At 38.1% G+C, this 13,098-nt stretch overlaps 1 non-coding gene across 1 annotated transcript; it reads left to right on the top strand.

Moving 5' to 3' along the window:
• The first annotated feature begins 1,529 nt into the window (after positions 1 to 1,529).
• On the top strand, positions 1,530 to 1,615 carry LOC120097582 (small nucleolar RNA MBII-202). Its single transcript, XR_015640544.1, has one exon. It is a non-coding gene; the product is annotated as a small nucleolar RNA MBII-202 (small nucleolar RNA).
• The last annotated feature ends 11,483 nt before the right edge of the window (positions 1,616 to 13,098 follow it).

The raw sequence follows: 13,098 nt of genomic DNA, 5'->3' as shown, positions 1-13,098 counted from the left end.
GGAGCTACAAGTCATTCCATGTGTACTCCTTGGTTGGGGGTTTTGTCCCTGGGAGCTCTGGGGGTTCTGGTCTGTTGATATTGTGTTTGCAAACCCCCTCAGTTATCTCAGTCCTTTGTCTAACTTCTCCATTAGGGATCCTGTTCTCAGTTCAATGGCTAGCATCCCCCTATGTATTTGTCAGGCTCTGGGAGAGCCTCTCAGGAGTCAGCTGTATCAGGCTCCTATCAGCATGCACTTCTTGGCATCCCCAATAGTGAATGGGGTTGCTGACTACATGTGGGATGGATCCTCATGCGTCACAGTCAGTAGATGGACTTTCCTTCAGTCTCTGCTCCACACTTTGTCTCTATATTTCCTCCTGTGAGTATTTTGTAGTATTTCTTATGTCCTTCATATTGGCTTCTTCATAATCTTATTTCCAGCTGTTTTGCCTTTTCCTCCTTTGACATGTTGTTTTGCCTTCTCAGGTTGCATGGTACCTGCCTCATATAGCCTAACTCTTTCTTGATTTTATGAAAGAAAATTCAAGTTAGTCTGGTTCTAGATGCCTGAAGATTTGATGGTTTGAGGATTCTCCCTATTGCAATAATTGGCACTCCATTTATCACAAAAATATTCATTTTAATAGTTTTTCTTACCTAAACAATATTTGACTTTTGTTAAACAGTACAAACAATGGATAAATAATTAAAGTGGATAAATATATAAGTGGATGAAATAATTGGTACCTAGACATAGAGTAGAATAGAGTTTCTGGTTTTTCTTTTCTTCTACTTCTATTTCTACGATTCCTCTTCTTCTTCCTCTTCCTCCTCTCCCTCCCCTCCCCCTCCCCCTCCCCTTCCCCTCCTCCTTCTCCTCCTCCTCTTCTTCTTCTTCTGCTGCTTCTGCTTTTTCTTCTTCTGCCTCTTCTTTCTTTTATTTTGATTAGAAATAATCAACTGACTTTGAGAAGGTATGAGTGATGTTGATAGTTTGAGCAAAAAGGATCACATGTGAAATAGACACTTTTTGAGAAGGAAAGATCAATCTCATTAAAGACGTATGATAGCTGTCATAAGTATTCATCTGTAGTTTATGGTCATGGGTGTAAAGGCAATCAGATTATATAGGTATGATTTTCCCTGGTAACATTAAGTTTCTTGAATGCCAGTAGGAATCCAGATAACTTACTGCAAGTAAATATGGTTTGTTTTTTTAGAGATATTAACATTAGAGAGGAGGAAGTAAGAGAGAAGATGAAATTTTCATCCATAATGTTTGATAAAAATTCTTCAAAGAAGTAAGGTCAAGAGGGAGTTATGATTGATTACTGGAATAAATGTACTGGTGGTCAGATTTAGTTAAAGGTTGAATTGGAGAAATAGATCTATTATTTAGAACAGGAGGAGACATACAACTTTCACTGGTATGTTTAAAAAAAATTAGAGGTGGTTAATGTCTTGATAGCAATATTAACTGTGATATAGTTGTACCAGAGAAGAAGAAACAGTTGGCAAGGTTAAAAAAGAAAAAGGCCGGTGGAATGATGACATTCTTCGGAATAGCTGTACTGTCTTGGTGAAAGTACTTTTGAACCCTTTTTCATTTGATTACACCGAGCTTTCTCGGCAGAGCTAGCATGGAGGTGGAGTGCTTCGAGGTGTTTCACCCATTGCTGTGCCTGGGCAGGGGGCTGGTATCCACAAGAAAATGGCACACACCATCGGCATCTCTGTGGACCCAAGGAGGCAAAACAAATCCACTGAGTCACTGCAGGCCAACGTGCAGCGCCTGAAGGAGTACCGCTCCAAGCTCATCCTTTTCCCCAGGAAGCCTTCTGCTCCGAAGAAGGGAGACAGTTCTGCTGAAGAACTTAAACTTGCCATGCAGCTAACAGGACCTGTGATGCCCATCTGGAATGTGTACAAAAAGCCATCACAGAAGAGGAGAAGAACTTTAAGGCTTTCGCCAGCCATCACATGGCCCAAGCCAATGCCCGGCTCTTTGGCATCCGAGCAAAGAGGGCGAAAGAAGCTGCAGATCAAGACGTTGAGAAGAAAAATAACGCGTGGTTGGAGAGTTGTAATACATTTTCCATAAAGCAAAAAAAAAAAGGCAGGAATAAAGAGCTGATATGGGAAGAGATAGAATAATCACTAATATTGGCTATGGGTGCTGGTAGGGAAGAGAGCAGCACACTAAACAATAAACTTCTAAAAGGTAGATTTAATTCCATCCTCCTGTTTCTCCTCCTTTCTTCCCTTTATTTTTCTTTATTCCTGTTTCAGAATGTAAAGTTAATTTGGCTTTGAGAACGTTAACTGAAATTGATACCATTTTTATTAATACATTAAAGTGGAGTAGGTAATATAATAACTACCTTGATAAATTACTTAAAACAACTCTTTTTAAAAACAGAAAGAATGCCTGATCTAAAAACATTGAAAATAAAAACAAGGATTAATTATGAATGAAATGGTTCATTACTAAACAAAATAATTATGGACAAGTATTTACTGCTAATTATTTGAGAGGGAGAAATAACAAGGACAATAAGTATAGTGAGTGTTCTGAAAATGGTGCAATTTCCAAGTTCTGAGTTTTCTATAAAATGAAGCAAGCAACTGATAAGCAATAGTATGAGATATTTTTTCCTTTTTTATTAAATTGGGTATTTATTTCAAATGGTATTCCCTTTCCCGGTTTCCAGGCCAACATCCCCCTAAACCCTCCCCCTCCCCTTCTATGTGGGTGTTCCCCTCTCCATCCTCCCCCCATTACCGCCCTTCCCCCAACAATCACGTTCACTGGGGGTTCAGTCTTGGCAGAATTAAGGGTTCCCCCTTCCACTGGTGCTCTTACTACGCTATCATTGCTACCTGTGAGGTTGGAGCCCAGGGTCAGTGCATGTATAGTCTTTGGGTAGTGGCTTAGTCCCTGGAAGCTCTGGTTGGTTGGCATTGTTGTTCATATGGGGTCTCAAACCCCTTTAGCTCTTTCAATACTTTCTCTGATTCCTTCAACGGGGGTCCCGTTCTCAGTTCAGTGGTTTGTTGCTGGCATTCACCGATGTATTTGCTGTATTCTGGTTGTGTCTCTCAGGAGAGATCTACATCCGGTTCCTGTCAGCCTGTACTTCTTTGCTTCATCCATCTTATCTAGTTTGGTGGCTGTATATGTATGGGCCACATGGGGGGCAGGCTCTGAATGGGTGTTCCTTCTGCCTCTGTTCTAAACTTTGCCTCCCTATTCCCTACCAAGGGATTTCTTGTTCCCCTTGTAAAGAAGGAGTGAAGCATTCGCCTTTTGGTCATCCTTCTTGAGTTTCATGTGTTCTGTGCATCTAGGGTTATTCAAGCATTTGGGCTAATAGCCACTTATCAATGAGTGCATACCATGTGTGTTTTTCTGTGATTGGGTTAGCTCACTCAGGATGATATTTTCCAGTTCCAACCATTTGCCTATGAATTTCATAAAGGCATTGTTTTTGATAGCTGAGTAATATTCCATTGTGTAGATGTACCACATTTATATGTGTTATATTAATATGTGTTTAACCAAACATCAGCTAAACTAGTGAAATTTAATGACATAAATACCTCTTTTAAACAATCAGGGAGGACCAATTTGATTTTAAATACTTACATTGAAAATAATTTTTTTGATTTTTCTTATTCTTATCCTTTTGTCTAGAAAATTTAAAGGGTGGTTGTGAACTATCAAGCGATGGGCACAATGTTTTTTCAGGTTCATAATTGGTGAAGTTATGTAGTCATTCAACAATGTACATTGGAATTGTGTATGCAAAACTAATGGGTTATAATTCATGCTTATATAGTCACCCTCCTAGATTCCAGGACTTATCATTTGTCCCATGTTGTTCTGGCACTTTATGTATGTATGTATGTATGTATGTATGTATGTATGTATGTATGTATGTATTCATTTTTGTTTTATTTGAGAATTTCATAATGTGTAAACTGTTTTGATAAAATTCACACCCATTCTCTTCCCTCCAATTCTTACCAGTCATCACAACTTTTCCTCTCAACTTCATGCCCCCACCCACCAAACTGCGTTTACTTATTGGTGCCTGTATATGCTAGAGTGTATGTCCGTCTAATGAAACATAGATAGGCTTTGGAGGACCGATCCCTGAAGCAAACGTCCTTCCTTTCCCCTGCCCCAGAAGCCTTCAGTTGCCAAAAGTCTCTCAGTTATGGTGGGACATCATGAATGCCTTCACATCCTGTCCATGTTATAATTATGATTGCCTTCATTGTTTTTGCTTCAAACCTTGGTGACAAGAGGGAATGCTTTATTTTTATTTCTATTAAATTATTCTTTTACATTCTATCAGTCTTTTATTCATAAGTGGAAATAATTGAAAGGGAGGAAATGCAAAGTAATCTCTTGGAATCTTTTATGCATCTGATAGAGTATGAAGCTTCATTAGCATAATGTCATCAAGGCTCATAGTCTAGGTTGACTGTTAGTCTTATTCACTTAAGAGTAATTAACTTCCGAGCAGAAGAGCTTCCAAACTATTCTTTATGATAAGATAAAGAGTCAATTTGTGGGTGAAAGTTATGCAGCTTTCATTTTGATTTTAATTAAAGACTGTAGAAGCCCAAAGGAATAGGCTGTTAACAATTTAAACAACTAAGCAGATCAGAATATCACTGAGATTTCAAAAACAGCCTCGACAATAGAAATGTAAATGTGAGATAGGGCTCTACACTTTTTAAAAATCATACATAAATTAGCAATTGTGTCATGCAGGAAAATTTGTTCACCGAGAAATAAAATTGAGCTTATACTTGATATTTATAATCAGTCTCCTATAGAACTATTAATTTTTAAATGATTAAAAACAAGGAAAGTAACTGTGATGAATTGTAATGCATTTTTTTTAATTGCGACTGAACTAACCCTAGAAAACAATTACAATGCTTTAGATGATTTTAGGACATTTAAAATTTTTTATTATAGATATTTCTTCATGTAAAAGTATTTGATAGAAAATTAAGATTTTTACCAGCTTAAAAATTATTTCTAACAAAGTGAAAAAAAGACCCACTAATCAAACCTTTAATTCATTCTTCCACCATGAATTAGTGATCCTTAAAACTTGAAAGCTAAAGGACAGAATGAGAGTTAAAAATATACTTTTGCACAATTAAAAATATCATTTTTGAAGTGAATACCATAGAATGTGACAAGGCAGAAATATATTTTCTTGGAGCATAACAAACCATCAGTTAAAGAAAATATTAAAATTTCTACAACCCCAAACAAAATGTTTAAAAGGAAGAAAAGACTAGGAGTAAGGTGCTAGATGTAGAAGATTATCAAAGAAGAGAAATCATGTCCAGTTAGAGTGTTTGCAGATGCAAAGAAAGACTAACACTAACGAGATTTTCTAGAACCTCACAAGGCATTAAGTCTGTGCCTTCTAAAGGCCTGACATTTACCTGGTGAGATTGTCCTAGATGGTCAATTCTAATATGTAGACTAGAAATATTCTGAGTCCTCTGGGGCACCCCAGGATGCTCTAAGCATCCTGTTACCCTGTCGGGACCTCCATTCTTTTTGAAACTTTCTGTCCACTTTCATTGGACCTGCAGATCCTGAACCATACAGATCTGCAGATCCTGAACCATACAGACCTGCTGTGTGCAGAAACACACAGACCAAGGACACCCACCTGAGGCCCGCCACAACAGGAACATGAAGGTTAACCCCCTGTTCCTAATAACTATAAGGAATATCCAGAGACTAAAGCCATTTGATTGCTAAAGATCCCCAAAAACACAGTCAATAAAAGTTAGGACAATATGATATCTCAGGGTACAGCTAACCTGTTACAGAAAGGCCTAGGTAACCTAACAAAACCATAGCACAAAAATAAAATGCAATCTTATCAGGATGAAAGAGACTTTTTTCCTTTTTTTTTTTATTAACTTGAGTATTTCTTATATACATTTCGAATGTTATTCCCTTTCCCAGTTTCCAGGCCAACATCCCCCTCCCCCTCCCCTTTTTTATGGGTGTTCCCCTCCCCATCCTCCCCCCATTGCCGCCCTCCCCCCAACAATCTAGTTCACTGGGGGTTCAGTCTTAGCTGGACCCAGGGCTTCCCCTTACACTGGTGCTCTTACTAGGATATTCATTGCTACCTATGAGGTCAGACTTTTAAAGAGAAAATTAATAAATCTTTTAAAGATAAACAAAAATATATAGAACAATAGTGATAAAAACTGCAAGGTATTGGTACAGAGACAGACAGGTTGCTCAAAGGAATAGAATTGAAGACCCAGAAATAAAACCACATACTTATGCACACTTGATCTTTGGCAAAGAAGCCAAAAATATACAGTGGAAAAAAAAACATCTTCAATAAATGGTGCTGTCTAACAGGCTGTCTGTATGTAGAAAAATTATAATAGACCCGTATTTGCCACCACGCACAAAGCTCAAATTCAAGTGGATCAAGGACCTTAACGTAAAACCAGATACACTCAGTCTAATGGAATACCCACGATACAGTCCACAGAACTCACAAAGTTCAAGAAGCTCAAGGGCCCAAGAGAAGACACTTCAGTTCCACTTGGGAGGGAGAAGAAAGTAACCACAAAGGGGGAGGGAGGAAAAGACAGGGGAGAGAAAGGGTATGGGGGTGGCAGGAGAGGGGAACATGATCTGGTATTGGGTTGGGGAAAATGCTGAAGCCCTGAGGGCCAGCAGAAAGAATGGAGACAGGTGATCTTGGGAAGAAGGAAGTTAGGAGGACCCTCTAGAATATACCAGAAACCTTGGAACTGAGAAACTCTCATGACTCAAAGAAGGAGGACCCTAGATGAAATGTCCTACAGTGGGGAGAGGGAACTTATTGAAATTCCATCTCCAGTAGAAAGACAGGGCATCATGTGAGGGATGGGGTTGCTATCCCATAATCAAAACTCTGATTCATAATTCTTCTTGTCTAAAAATGCAGGGTTGGAAATGGAAAAGAGCCTGAGGAAAAGAAGGGCCTGGGGCAGGCCCAAAGTGGGATCTAGCACAAGGGGAGGCCCCAAGACCTGACACTATTACTATTCACAAAAAGAGAACTACCATGACTGCTCTCCAAAAGATCCAATAAACAGCTGAAAGAGTCAGATGCAGATATGTGCATCCAACAGAAGCTGCTGACCCCTCTGGTTGAAATAGGGAAAAGCTGGAGGAAGCTGAGGAGGATGGCAACACTCTAAGAGCACCAGCAGTCTCAATTAACTTGGATCCCTGAAATCTCTAAGACACTAGATCACCAACCAGGCAGCATACACCAGCTGAGATGAGGCCCCCAACACATATACAGCAGAGTACTGTAGGTCTGGGTTCAGTCAGAGAAGATGCACCTAATCCTCAAGAGACTGGAGGCCCTAGGGAGTTTAGAGGTCTGGTGGAGGGGGGATGGGGATGTCTTCATAGAGACAAGGGGGTGGGAGTAAGGAGTAGGTATAGGATGTAAAGCAGTTGGAGGGTGGTCAGGGAGAGAAATAAAATCTGAAGTCTAAAAATAAGTAAAATATTTTTAAAAATATATACAATAAGATAAAATTAAAAGGGTGAAGGAAATAAATGAAACTGTGTAAGACCTGAAAGTAGAAATAGAAATAATTAAAAAAAATCACAAAATGAGAAAGTGCAGGTGGAAAACCTAGGGAAGAGAAAAGGAACAACAGATGTGAGCATCACCAACAGAATACAGGAGATTGAAATAAAAATCAAGCATAGAAAATACAATAGAAGAAATTGATACATTAGTTAAATGTTAAATTAGAAAATGTTAAATCTAAGAAATTCCTGATACAAAATGTCCAGAAAATCTGGGATACCATGAAATGACCTACCTTCAGAATAATGGGAATAGATGAATGTGAAGAGTTGTAGCTCTTAGGCCTAGAATATATTTTCAAAAAAATCATCATCCAAAAAAAAAAAAGATCAGAAAAAAAACTTTCCCAGTACATAATATTCAAAACACAAAATCTACAGAAAAATGAAAGAATATTAAAAATGGTAAGGGTAACATACAAAGTCAGACCTACTGAATTGCATCTGATTTCCCAACGGAGATTCTAAAAGCTAGACGCTCCTGAACAGATAGGTTGCAACCTCTGAAAACCAAAGATAACAACCAAAACTACTACACTCAGCAAAATTCTCAATTACCAGAGATGAAGAAAACAAGATATTTTAAGACAAATCCAAATGGAAACAATATCTATATTTGTTTGAATATAGTCCTACAGAGAAGATTCCAATTCAAGGAGGATCTAAGAAAACACAGGAAATAAGTAATTCCATAGCAGTGTTAAAAAACCCACCACTTCCACCAACAAAGTTGTACATGACCCCCACCTCATGCATGCGCGCGCGCGCGCACACACACACACACACACACACACACACACACACACACACACACAGACTAATACCACCAATATCAAAGTGACAGGAAGTAACAATCACTGGTCATTAATATCTCTCAACATCAATGGACCCAATTCCCCAATAAAAAGACATAGGCTAACAGAATGGATGCAAAAAAAGAATCCATCATTCTGATGCATACAAGAAACACACCTTAGCAATATGGATAATCATTACCTCAGAGTAAAGGGCTGGTACACTGGGGGACATTTTAGACCCAACCCATAACACCCAGATATTTTGTCTAAACTGTGGAAAGGGGTTGGAGTGATCACTCAGTAGTTAAGATCACTTGTTGCTCTTGTAGAGGACCCAGGTTCTGCTTCTGACTCCAACAGGGCAGCTGAAAACCATATGTAACTCCTGTTCCAGAGGATACAATGATCTATTCTGACATGAGTGCACCAGGCACCTTCATAGTACAAATACATACACGTAGGCAAAACATTCAGGCACATAAATACATCTTTAGGAAAAAAGGGCTGCTGATACATATTTGAATTCAGCTATTCATGAGGCCAAGCAAGGCTCTCTTTGTAATGATAAAGACACAGTTTATTAATAAGAAGGGAAAGGGCTGCCTGGAAACTGAACAACATGGGAGCTGCCTTCCCAAAACAAACAGGCTAGATTCTAATCCAAGACATGACATGGATAAATAAAATAAACTTACATTATAGCTGAACTATATGACTTTTCAGTAAACAAAATAATTCAATCAGCTACATTTTACAAGTGTAATTTTATGTTCTGGTTCAGTAATTAATAAGTGAGCAGTGGAAAAAAACTTTCACTCAATTACCCATGGGCATTTGTGTAAACTGATCCCATCTGGGATCTAAGACTTACAAATTCCAAGCTGTAGTAATAAATTAACATACACCAATTAAAACTTTGTAGAAGTGCAACTTTATTGCAGAATTAGAAACAGATAATCCATAAGATGTTCCTTCTATATGGAAATCAAAATAATATATAGCCTTATGGAATATGTAAGTAAAACTGAAATTAGAAAATTTATGTATTAAAAAGTTCAATACAACTAAAGCAATGAGGAAATTATATAGTCTTAAATATATACTATTATGCTTTAAGTTGTTAATACACAACTCAAAATCCAAAAAATATGAAAGTAATTTTGGAAGATGTGGATAACCTTTTAGGAAAACTGAAATTAATCTCACCAGAGAAAAAATTTGGTCAGGTATGGTAAGATTGTCCAAAAATTCTAACATTCAAGAAACCAAGGTATAATGTGAGGCTACCCTGTATTATTTAGTGAATTCCAGGCAACCCTGGCAAAACTGATATATTCTGTCAGAAGCACAAAACTGTCCCCGAAAGTTCAAATGTCAGATTCAAAGGGAAAACCTACAGTATTTCCAGGAAATCTCATAGCTCTGAGTGCCTACAGAAAGAAACAGGAGAGAGCATATATCAGCAGCTTGACAGCATACCTCCAAGCTCTAGAACAAAAAGAAGCAAACACACCCAGGAGGAGTAGAATGCAGGCAATAATCAAACTCAGAGCTGAAATCAACCAAGTAGAAACAAAAAGCATTATACAGAGAATCAACAGAACCAAAAGCTGGTTCTTTGAGAAAATCAACAAGATAGATAAACCCTTAGCCAGACTAACCAGAGGACACAGAGAGTGTGTCCAAATTAACAAAATCAGAAATGGAAAGGGAGACATAACTACAGAATCAGAGGAAATTCAAAAAATCATCAGATCCTACTACAAAAGCCTATATTCAACAAAACTTGAAAATCTGGAGGAAATGGACAATTTTCTAGACAGATACCAGGTACTGAAGTTAAATCCAGAACAGATAAACCATTTAAACAACCCCATAACTCCTAAAGAAATAGAAGCAGTCATTAAAAGTCTCTGAAACCAAAAAGAGCCTAGGTCCAGATGGGTTCAGTGCAGAATTCTATCAGACATTCATAGAAGACCTCATACCAATACTATCCAAACTATTACACGAAATTGAAACAGATGGAGCGCTACGGAATTCCTTCTATGAAGCCACAATTACACTTATACCTAAACCACACAAAGACCCAATTTCCCTTATAAATATCGATGCAAAAATACTGAATAAAATTCTTGCAAACCGAATCCAAGAACACATCAAAACAATCATCCACCATGATCAAGTAAGCCTCATACTAAGTATTCAGGGATGGTTTAATATATGGAAAACCATCAATGTAATCCATTATAAAAACAAACTGAAAGATAAAAACCACATGATCATTTCATTAGATGCTGAGAAAGCATTTGACAAAATTCAAGACCCCTTCATGATAAAATTCCTAGAAAGAACATGAATTCAAGGCCCATACCTAAACATAGTAAAAGCCATATACAGCAAACCAGTAGCTAACACTAAACTAAATGAAGAGAAACTTGAAGCAATCCCACTAAAATCAGGGACTAGACAAGGCTGCTCACTCTCTCCCTACTTATTCAATATACTTCTTGAAGTTCTAGCCAGAGCAATCAGACAACAAAAGGAGATCAAAGGGATACATATTGGAAAGAAGAAGTGAAAATATCACTACTTGCAGATGATACGATAGTATATTTAAATGACCCCAAAAATTCCACTAGAGAACTACTAAACCTGATAAACACCTTCTGGAAAGTGGCTGGGCATAAAATTAACTCAAATAAATCAGTAGCCTTCCTCTGCACAAAAAATAAACCAGCGGAAAAAGAAATTAGGGAAATGACACCCTTCATAATAGTCCCAAATAATATAAAATACATCATGTGACTTTAACCCAGCAAGTGAAAGATCTGTATGATAAGAACTTCAAGCCTCTGAAGAAAGAAATTGAAGAAGACCTCAGAAGATGGAAAGATCTCCCATGCTCATGGATTGGCAGGATTAATATAGTAAAAATGGCCATTTTACCAAAAGCGATCTACAGATTCAATGCAATCCCCATCAAAATACCAATCCAATTCTTCATAAGTTAGACAGAACAATTTGCAAATTCATCTGGAATAACAAAAAACCCAGGATAGCTAAAACTATCCTCAACAATAAAAGGACTTCTGGGGGAATCACTATCCCTGAACTCAAGCAGTATTACAGAGCAATAGTGATAAAAACTGCATGGTATTGGTACAGAGACAGACAGATAGACCAGTGGAATAGAATTGAAGACCCAGAAATGAACCCACACATCTATGGTCAATTGATTTTTGACAAAGGAGCCAAAACCAACCAATGGAAAAAAGATATCATTTCTCAACAAATGGTGCTGGTTCAACTGGAGGTCAGCATGTACAATGCAGATTGATCCATGCTTATCACCCTGTACAAAGTTTAAGTCCAAATGGATCAAGGACCTCCACATCAAACCACATACACTCAAACTAATAGAAGAAAAAGTGGGGAAGAGTCTTGAACACATGGGCACTGGAGAAAATTTCCTGAAGAAAACACCAATGGCTTATGTTCTAAGATCAACAATTGACAAATGGGATCTCATAAAACTACAAAGCTTCTGTAGGGCAAAGGACACTGTGGTTAGGACAAAACAGCAACCAACAGATTGGGAAAAGATCTTTACCAATCCTACAACTGATAGAGGGCTTACATCCAAAATATACAAAGAACTCATGATATTAGACTGCACAAAGACAAATAACCCTATTTAAAAAAATGGGCTTCAGAGTTAAACAAAGCTGAGGAATATCGAATGGCTGAGAAGAACCTAAAGAAATGTTCAACATCTTTACTCATAAGGGAAATGTAAATCAAAACAACCCTGAGATCCTACCTCACACCAGTCAGAATGGCTAAGATCAAAATCTCAGGTGGCAGCAGATGCTGGCGAGGATGCGGAGAAAGAGGAACACTCCTCCATTGTTGGTTGGATTGCAGACTGGTCAACCATTCTGGAAATCAGTCTGGAGATTCTCAGAAAATTGGACATTGCACTACCTGAGGACCTAGCTATACCTCTATTGGACATATACCCAAAAAGATGCTCCAACATATAACAAAGACACATGCTCCACTATGTTCATAGCAGCCTTATTTATAATAGCCAGAAGCTGGAAAGAACCCAGATGCCCTTCAACAGAGGAATGGATACAGAAAATGTGGTACATCTACACAATGGAATACTACTCAGCTATCAAAAACAATGACTTTATGAAATTCATAGGCAAATGGATGGAACTGGAAATTATTATCCTGACTGAGCTAACCCACAGAAAAACACACATGGTATGCTCTCCTTGATAAGTGAATATTAGCTCAAATGCTTGCATTACCCTAGATGCACAGAACAACATGAAACTCAAGAAGGATGACCAAAATGCGAATGCTTCACTCCTTCTTTAAAAGGTTAAAGGGAGGGGATAGGGTGGCAAAGTTTAGAACAGAGAGTGAAGGAACGTCCATTCAGAGCCTGCCCCCCATGTGGCCCATACGTATACAGCACCAAACTAGATAAGATGGATGAGCAAAGAGATGCAGATTGACAGGAACCGGATGTAGATCTCTCCTGAGAGACACAACCAGAATACGGAAAATGTATAGGCAAATGCCAACAGCAAACCACTTAACTGAGAATGGGATCACCATTGAAGGAATCAGAGAAAGGACT

This window comes from Rattus norvegicus, chromosome 16 (genome assembly GCF_021556685.1).
Source record: "Rattus norvegicus strain SHRSP/BbbUtx chromosome 16, alternate assembly SHRSP_T2T, whole genome shotgun sequence".
NCBI lineage: Eukaryota > Metazoa > Chordata > Mammalia > Rodentia > Muridae > Rattus > Rattus norvegicus.
Note: the sequence above shows the minus strand (reverse complement) of the source record. Positions and strands in the feature narration are given on the sequence as shown.